The sequence below is a fragment of the Ornithodoros turicata genome, chromosome 1, assembly GCF_037126465.1.
Source record: "Ornithodoros turicata isolate Travis chromosome 1, ASM3712646v1, whole genome shotgun sequence".
Taxonomy (NCBI): domain Eukaryota; kingdom Metazoa; phylum Arthropoda; class Arachnida; order Ixodida; family Argasidae; genus Ornithodoros; species Ornithodoros turicata.
The window spans coordinates 209,294,737-209,302,923 of NC_088201.1; positions in this window are offsets into that span (position 1 = coordinate 209,294,737).

Sequence of the window (8,187 nt, forward strand, 5' to 3'; positions counted from 1 at the left end):
AGCGAGAGCATAGCTGCGCCCGGGCGGTTGCGCTCGGGGATAGGAGAATCCCATCGACGGCGCCCCAAGCACCTTCTCTAGAGTATTCCTATTGTGAGGAAGATCACCGGTGGCAATCACCCCCATCGCTCTGACCATCGTGAGAGACCGCGCCCAATTCATTCTGGTCTCGACTTCCATCCTCTTCGGCTGCTATTAAAAACCCCTCCTACATTGGCACCTGTCTCGGCTTTCTGCCTAACACTATATAAACTCTATGGTGTCTACAAAGGGCCGTTTTTCGCTCGTCAGCCTCCGCCTCGTTCTTCTCTCCTGCTCTGTCGTCTGACTGCTTCCTTGGCAAAGGAGAAATCTGCGCAGAAGGCTTGCTTTTTGGCAACGCGCAGAAGGAAGAGTCACGTGACAGTGTTGCCAGGTCTGCTGAAATTTCAGTAGATCTACTGGACTTGGAGTTGGTCTACTGAAATACTGAAAAAAAGAACAAAATGCGCTTAAATCTACTGAATTTTTTGCCTGAAGTCTGGTTTTACATAGCGAACTCCAATTCACGTTTGCTTTTACACTGCATGGTTGCATCGTAGTCCGCGTACGACCGAGAAAATCACGTCGTTTTGACATAGTAAGGGGTCTACGCGTTATCTGGCATCTGCAAGCAGTCACCTTTAAAGAATCGAGCGGCTGCCCCAGTAAAACAATTTATAGCAAAGACATTGCAGAAGTATGCGTATTCCACAGGAAACCGGTGACATAGCAAACATGACAAGTTCCGACGAGCGTATGTTTCCGTCATTAGGAAGTTTGGTTGGAATCCCCCTCTGCTTGCCGCATTCGAGCGCGTGTGTGGATATTTTCTGAGGTCAGTCTCATGAAAACGGAACAGCTTTCGACAGAAACTATCACTGGACTGCTGCAGACGGAGCGACTGATAGGAGACAAGAACTTCTATAACTTCACTGTGACTTAGTAGAAACTGAACGTACATATGTATGAGCGAGAGCATGTGAATGAATGACCGTGTGCAAGCACGGCAAGCACGTTTTTACTGTATACACCAAATAACATGTATATTTTGCTTATTCTATCGCCTATATGTTGTGATAGTTCGTGTCTATTGATCATATGGCCCACTAGTTAGGTCGCCGTGGAGCGCTTCGCCCTTGTTTTTAGTATACCTACTGAATTCTACTGAATTTTCTGATGCCGACGTCCTGGATTTCCGCTTAAGTGACCTGGCAACACTGTCACGTGATGTCATAGCCCGTTGTGCGGATGATTTCAAACGTGCTGGAGAGGCTGGAGAAATATGGCGGCGTCAGCAATGGCGTGGAGTAATACGGCAATTTGCAACGCGAACAGCGCCAGTACAGCTTGAATTCTATGAAGAGTTAGGTGCATATGCCTTGCAGGTAACGGATTCTCCATCGGGGGCCACTATCTACGACCGAAATACAGGTAAACGGCCGCCGTGCCCTTTTTTGTTAGCGCTCGCGTTTAAGACTCCTTTGTTCTTCAAGTCGCTTTAGCCCACTGGCTAGTGAAAAAATGCAATCGATTCGAGCTGAGCTTGTAATATAGGCATATTAGCACGTGTGTGCTACCCTTATTTTGTGGTTCACTCACTGTGTTCTTGGTGTTCTTTCAGGCGGAAATTGCTATACCGCTCAGCATCGGCCACTCATTGCTGTGTGGGTCTCAGCGTCTCCCAGAGAGTGTGGGATGTTTTCTTTATGAGCGGCATTGGAGTTATATAGGTAAGAATGGTAGGCAAACTAGAAGTAGGCCAAACGCTGGTATGCGTATGTGCCACAGGCAGAGACCGATGATGCCTGTATTATATCTGCCGTTTTTATGAGTGTGCCTCGGCGGTAGAACTTGGCCATTGAGTTCCAGAAGTCGGAAGACACAGAAAGGAACAATATAAAGAGACCGGCAGCCATTCATAAGGCGTGAAGAAGCGTGAGGATACAGTTGCGTCGATTCCATGCAAGATGCCAACTTTTTTTTTTACATATTGTGGCAATATTCTGATCACGATCTATATGAACGGAAATGATCTGGATATGGCTCCTTGTCACGTTCGTTCATTCTTTGCACTGATTATGTGCCGGCGGGCAAGTACGAATGCACATGTAAATAAAGTCCACATAGAAATAAAGTATTCTGGGTGCACACTTGCGTCCTTGATCATGCACCAGCTTGTCAGCGCCTTGTCTCTTCTATCGGTTTACCTCATGATCAAAATTACGATATTTCCATAGGCGCGCGATACCTATGGGGCCAGAACAGAGATCCTCCACAGACCCCTCTAAGATCCACATCAGCGTTCCTACGAGGTCCATTTCGCATAATTTTGTCTTGATTAGCATGGTAATACGGGCGTAGTTAAAACGTAGCCGTGAGCAAATGTGTACGTTCGTGAGATGTACCCAGCAGCACAAACCCGATGTTTGCTGGATGTTGATGGGCGGTTAATGGTGCTGTGGGAGAGTTTAGCATATTACCTAGGAGTTTCCAGCTAAGTTTCCTGTTTCCAAGGATATTTCCTGCAAAGCAGAAGCGCACGCACGAGCGACAGATCAAACTGGCGGTGCCTTGTCTACAAAAGAGGTGAAGCGAAATGGTACGGAGTTTTGTGGGGTTTTATTGCACATCATGCTGGTGGTGGGCTCAAGGGGGTTGTGCAGGGCAGTCTTGGGTAAGTTATAGTTACTTTCTTGGCCAAGTGAGTAGTTACAGATACAACTACTGAGAGGAAATAACTTAGCTACATTACAATTACTTTGAAAAAAAATGACGAAATGATACAATTGCTAAAAGCACATTTATTTACGAACGTGTCTTTGATAAGGGGGAAGTTATTGAGGGCCTGGAGTCGACTGCGGGGAATTTTCCTCCACCAATCAAGCTCACTCTCTGCAGCGGTGCTTTGCAAATTAAAGTGGTCGCCGCCTGAACCCTCTTCATCCTGGCGTTCTGAAAGCGGTGATCCCTCAACTGGTGCTGCCACCTCATACGCTTCTTTCACCAGGCTGATAGCCCTCTTCCTTTCGCCTTCTCCCAACCAAGAAACCTAAAAAAGGTGGATGGATTGCTGCAGCGATGACAAGGCTAGGTTCTGCCAGCTGGTCTGAAAACCTGCAAAGCGAGAGTAGCTTAGTCCCGCGGTGCTCACACATATAAAGAGCGAATATTGTGCACATTAGTAGAGCGTGTGAAAAAATCGTCTCTACCTTCGCCTCAGTGCCGCTGAAGGGATGGTCACCAATGGTGTGCAATACTCCATTGGAGGCAGCATGTGTAGGCGGCGAGCAAGAGACTGGATTATATGCAGCAATCTACCCATGTACATGTAATCTTGGCCTTGCAATATGTCGAGAGCTTTAGGGAGGTTTCCGTTAGCTCGTTGGCATGGTAACTGACAGATACATGCCAACGGAACGGATGCCTGTGAGTCAAAACGCATCAGTGAAGACCAACCTTTAGCCGCGGTAGTAACAAAGCGTCGATGATGATGATGATCATTTGGATTTTTATGGCGCATCGACAACTATGGCCATAAAAACAAAGCGTCGAAAACATTGCAAAGCTTTGGTTTTCCTACGTTGGTTGATGAACTCCATATGTGGCGTTCCACCGTGTAGCATTTGGCACAAGGTACCTTCCAATTTTTTTCCTCGATAACCCCCGCAGCTTGCACTGACTGCTTCTTTCACAGTGCTTTGCATTTTGTGAACACAGAGTCTAACACACCGGAGTACAATGGGTCTTCTTGCGCCATCTCACTGTCGACGGTAGCCAGAAGATTCAGCGTATGGGCAGCACAGCGGTGATACTTCGGAAGCTGAATATCGTCCGACGTTCTGCGCAGCTCGTCCGTGATGCTGTGCGCACTGATGATTTCGTCATCGTCCTCAGCATTATGACCGCCAAAGATGCTGCGTTTACATAACGAAGAATACGACCACATGCAATAAGAACCATGACCTAACAACGCATGCTATATCCAGAAGAGTCACTCTGCAATAGAAACAAACTTACCGAAATGCCTTCACAAAATTTGGGCCGTTGTCAGTCACCATGCTGGATACTTTCTTTGTGATCTGGAGTATGGTGTGGAGCTCCACAGCCAGCCTATTGTAGGTATGACGCCCTTTGAGTCTTCGTCACGCCAACACTGTCGACTTTCTTTCCAGCTTTGATGTATTCAGCCAGTGCGCAGCTACACCAATAAAGCTTCCGCTGCGCTAGGCGTCGCCGAGCACATCACCACATGACACGGATTTTTGAACCTGAACGTCACCCTCCTGTTGCAAGCCGTTGCAAGCCGCCGGCTAGTATACAGCAGACGGCCGACGGCTCGTCGAGAGATGCTGCCACAGCGACTTTCATGGCACCGAAGACGTCGTCAAGACGCGACACGAGCATCTTTCGCGTCATTACAGTCCTCCGTGGCAGCAGCGTTTGAATCAGACTCTTGAACTCTGGGTTTTCCACCACCGAGAAACACTGTATCCTGCAAACCACGACGTCAAATATCATGGTGTCAAGGGCACCCTGGGCTACCCGACTGCTCCCGGCTGACTGCGCTTGTACATATGACGGCAATGACGGTTGCTTCATGGGGGACTCAGCACGCTTGCGCTTCTTTGTCGCAGACTCTGAGTGTTGTGTCTATGACGAATAAAACATGAACATAATGTACTAAGTTAATACGCGGTTGTCGTACACACACAAAAGATACGACATGCATGAGCATGGCAACGCTCACGCATTTTGTAGCGTGTAGCGACCGACATACACGACAACAAGAGCTCAGCTCAAGATGCTTTTTGGTGGGTACGTCTTATTGCATAGCTCGCACTTTACAATTAAATTATTTTCGTCCTTCCATGATAAAAACTTGGGTATTGGCGGGGTAAAAAAAAGGGCTACATTTATTTGAGTAACTAGTTATATTTTGCAGTTACATTCAGAGAGATAGTAACCAGTTGCAGTTAAAAGCTGCTTTTCTGGAAATGTAACTAGTTGTAATGTAACTAAATGTAACTAGTTACCCCTCAAAAGTAACTATAGTTACAGTTACAGGTTAAAAGTAACGTAGTTGCTACCCAAGACTGGTGCCGGGGTCCACGGGTTTTACACGGGCCCATTCGTCTGCTTGGATTGTACAGACCAATTTGAATAGTTCATTACCACGGCGTTGTATAGTACATTATGGGCGGCGATCTTGCCCCACGCGATCTCTCATCTTGCCCCGAGGATGGGGCACGATGAGAGAATCTGCATTTTCTAATTGATTATTCTGTGTCTATTTTAGAAAGGGCCACGTCCGTTCTGCATTTATAGGTCAGAAACTCGAGACCCGTGAGCATGTGCCCACGCCTTGTTTTTTGAAAAACACGAAAAATATAAATTTTACGTTCATTTGCAAATTTCTGTCTGTCTCGGCCCATCTCCTTACCTTACTTCTGGAATCTTTTGCCACCATATAGGAAGGCTTTGGACAATTTTTGTGGGAAATTTATTTTTGTCAATCGAACTTTGAAAATTGCCAAGCGAACTTCACTTTTTTAACATAAATATGAAGTCCTCCATGGATAATCGCAGGCCCAACAAGAACTATGCACAGTATAGCAACAGTATGGGCCTGTTGCTATGGGCCAGGTGGCTCGAGTGAGGACCAGTGAGGACCAGGTGAGCAACATCAGCGCCCCAAAGCATGCAACACTCCCCAGTTTAGCAGACGACGCGGCACTTTCAAGTACACGGTTTCGAGTTGTTCGCGCTTTTCAAGAAGCACCGCTTTTTCTGTTGATTTCCTACAGGTTTTGTAGCTTCCTTGGCACCATACCGTTTGACACACCATGCAAAACCCGCTGACGGAACTCCTTACTGTTGGGATTCGCGGCCGTTTGGGCCCGAAATGGCGCTGTGCAAACTTCACTGCAACAACCCTATAGCAGTATAGCAGCATAGCAGAAGTATAGTATAGCCGGGCAAGTGCTGCTTCTCCCCTCCGGCTTTAATGTCGCACACACAAAAAAGAAAGGACACGACATGTGCGGCAAGAGGAGGCGGTGTCTCCGCCCACATTTGTTTTGCGTTCTTCTGATAAGGCGGTCGTCACCAACATCAAGGTCAAAGCCGGGGAAAGAAACGTAAAACACGTAAAACACGGGGAAAGAAACGTAAAGAAGCAGGACAATTCTACCCCTCGTCCCATCTTGCGCGCACGCTTTTAAGCGATAATCAACCAGGCGGGACTCAAGCAGCACTTTTACAAATTCTTTTTCCGACTATTTCTGTTGCTATGCTGTGCATAGTTTTTGTTGAGACTGGCGTTATCACTGGATGACTTCATATTTCCGTAAAATAAAGCGAGGTGCGCTTGACAATTTTCAAAGTTCGATGTAAAAAAAAATCCCTGAATTAAAAATAGCCCAATGCTTCCTCTAGTGGTGGCAAAAGTTTCAAGGTATTTGCCGAGAGTCCCACAATCCTCCGGCGAGTACGTCGCCAGGTAGAATTTTTTATCACTTTAGGTGAAGCACCCGTTAGTTCAGGTGTCCTTCATCGCAGCACACTGAACGCCTACTAAGTATAACACACACAGTCCACAGTTGGTTCACGAGATAAGCAATTGTTATAGGTATACGGCGACCGTATGTGTGCAAGTGGTTAATGCTCTGGATTCGCTGTTCAATATGAATACGAAGTGATGCGTTCGCTTTTGTTTCAAGCACCTGCTCTTCTGTAAAATGTCCGCAATTCGAGGAATGTTCAGCATCACATTGAGGGGCTGTAGAAGATCTGCAATGATGAAGTCCTAATCGGCCATGACAACGCCTCCCTCAGCAAATGGATGCAAAAGAAAACCGCTTTTCTTCGCGAGCTGCCTGTCGGAAATTGAGACTGCGGCTAATGCGGACACAAAAGTAACGAGGCCAATCAGTCCTTTGCGAGTGTTGAATGACTCGTAGTTGGAGAAGGTTTCTATCTGCAATACAAAAGCCCCTCACTCTTTCCCGCTGTCCTCTCTCCATCTGTGCACACATGTACGCCGCTCATAGCCACAATTGCTTTGCAGCGTTAACACGGAACCAACCAAACAAACAGAAGCAAAATAACTTTGGACTTCGCACTCTATCTCTGTTGCATCAGTAAAAACCCGTGTCCTTGGTTACTTATCCAAGAAGACGCATTTTTGTCAGCAACTTCCCTCGAAGCCCACAGTGGCAGCTCAGACTTGCGCAGGTATAAGAAATTGATCAACTGTGTGCAAAGCTTTCTCACTCTGCCCAGGTGGACATTGAAGCAATGACCCAGATCTTTTTTGGAAGAACCCAAGCTTGAACCTGACCAGCACTCGAAAGATGTGTTTTGTTGTGATCTGCGCAGGTGGACGGTTTTGTCGCGGATATGTTAGGTGGCTCTCATAAAGTGTGCACTGGTCATGTGATACAGGAGCGAGGTACCCCATAAGTGTTTTGAAGGTCCCGTAACTAGGTAGTCCGGTGTAGGATTGGAAGGTTTCGTCATCCTCTCTGAATCTCTCAATGGAGAATTCTAGAGGGGTGGCTTCGTGTCTTCTACACATCGCTTTCAGAAGTTCATTTTCGCTTTTTAGGCTTGCTATCTGCAATTTTCCATCTATAAGGGAGCACTGAGCTGGCCTCCAATCGGTGCAGGGTATTCTCCAACGAATAAAATGAGCTCCTGTTAAAGAACAACGAGCATAGGTGACCTACAGGGCGAGCGTGAGGGCTCAGTTCCGCACGCCTTTCAAAACTACTTCTCGTCGTGGAAAGATCACATCGTAGGACAAGAGGATGTCGTGACGTACGCTACTCTCCTCGCGTGACCAGTGAAGTACATCGGCACACCTCAAACATGTATAAACGTCGCGTGAGCGACGAAGAAAAAAACAAACAAAGAAACATGGCACGGAACCTCCAATACGTCACGGGAGAATCGTGTCGGCCGTCTGTAGCTGCCTTCTCCGACTGTATTCTTTTTCTTTCTTTTTTCTTTTTGTAAATTTGATTGCACAGCTATAACGCAGCGAAGAGCGACACTATTTTGCATGGCGACTCCTTGTGGACAGCTTGACACATGAGGCAGGATTTCTGGCGGCGTTAAATGCAGACTTGTGCGTAACGCGTTACTAGTAATTGTGTCCCTGATAAT